The sequence below is a fragment of the Schistocerca cancellata genome, chromosome 2, assembly GCF_023864275.1.
Source record: "Schistocerca cancellata isolate TAMUIC-IGC-003103 chromosome 2, iqSchCanc2.1, whole genome shotgun sequence".
NCBI lineage: Eukaryota > Metazoa > Arthropoda > Insecta > Orthoptera > Acrididae > Schistocerca > Schistocerca cancellata.
In genome coordinates, this window is record NC_064627.1 from 898,200,749 (window position 1) to 898,202,457 (window position 1,709).

General features: G+C 47.9%; 1 pseudogene; it reads left to right on the forward strand.

Moving 5' to 3' along the window:
- The first annotated feature begins 592 nt into the window (after positions 1 to 592).
- LOC126163805 (5S ribosomal RNA) lies at positions 593 to 710 on the forward strand (annotated as a pseudogene).
- Positions 711 to 1,709: the final 999 nt, after the last annotated feature.

Genomic DNA, 1,709 nt, shown 5'->3' on the forward strand with positions numbered 1-1,709 from the left:
CGCCGCAGATCCCAATGCCAGGAGACATGAAGCAAGCGGAAAAACAGCACCAACGGCTTCCCAGTGACGTCTCTTTCCACGCTCGCGATATTTGCCACAGCGCCTTCACTCGGGTAAACAGCCCCTTCTGGAAGTGCCCTGCGCTGGTTGACGCTGGACCTTAGCTGTCCGCCGCAATTCCCAAAACGCCGTTACTGCTCGGCGTCCCAAATCAAAATCACATCCTCTTCCTCAGTTTTTCCTCTCGCTCCCGATCGGTCGGGTAGGTGGCGCCAGCGCGCGCTCTGCGCACACCGCCGGAAACATGACCCATACCGGCGGCGGGAATATCGCTCATCGAGCTGCATGGCTCAGCACGAACCCAAAATGTGTAGTAAAATTATAGAGGAAAAATGAGAGAAGCGTCTAATCATGATTTCTGTTGTTGACATAATATTATGTTTCAGAATTCTGTACGTGGCTGGAAGAGCAACCGTAGGATGAAATCTTCTTGAAGAAATAATAAACAGCCAATCATTTGCAAAATGAAAGGTTTATTTAAACCCCTTAACCATGGTTTCCACGTTTAACCCTCCCCCCTTTGCCTCCTTCAGGCAACGGCCTTACCGCAGTGGATACACCGGTTCCCATCAGATCACAGAAGTTAAGCGCTATCGGGCGTGGCCGGCACCTGGATGGGTGACTATCCAGGCCGCCATGCGCTGTTGCCATATTTCGGGAAGCACTCAGCCTCGTGATGCCAATCGAGGAGCTACTCGACCGAATAGTAGCGTCACCGGTCAAAGGAAACCATCCTAACGACCGGGAGAGCGGTGTCCTGACCACATGCTCCTCCTATCCGCATCCTCCACTGAGGATGACACGGCGGTCGGCTGGCCTGAAGACAGAGTGCTCTTTTTTTCCCTCAATTGCTCCTCTTCCCCTCCCCTTTTCTCTCCAGTCTGTTTCTCTTTTTTTTTTCTTTTTTTTTTTTTTTTGTTTTCAGTATACACAATCTCACAGTTTACGCAATTCGTTTTTACCACAGTGACCTTTTCTAGATGATGACATGTTACTTGTCACCATTTTTTTTAATTTTACATAACTAAATATAATCTGGATTTTTCCATAATTTTAATTTTAATATTTTGAGCATGTATAACATCTTTGGTTCATGGTGTGGGTTCTTGTAGTCATGTCCTAGTTCATGAACCACGGGCAACGTATGAGTGGCCAAGTAAGTAGTCCTGACAGTCGGGATACCAGTTACTTTGGAATAAGGCTGGGCATCTCGGACGTATTCTGAGTCATGGTCACCTTTGTGCTCATACGGCAAAGACCACCAAATCCACCGGTTAGTCCCTCAACCGTTAGGGATAAAATCCAATGGGACTCGGGGCAAGTAAGGCTAGCAACCTGCTTCCCTGGTACTTTAAATATAATGCTGGCAACAATCAGAGCAAAATGCCTCGGACCTTTGGAGGTGACGGAGTCCCACCTCTAACTGACAAACCATGGACTCCTAAGATACGACTTGGCAAACAAATGGTAATGAGATGGGGAGCTATTAATATAAATGGGGGCTACTCTGTGAAGAAGGTAGAGCTGGCAGAGGCTGCAAGTAAGATGGGGCTGGACGTTTTAGCTGTTAGTGCCATTCGGGTAAGGGGTGAGAAAGAAGAGGAAGTGGGAGAATACAAGGTCTGTCAGGAGTCAAAGCAGGAATAGCA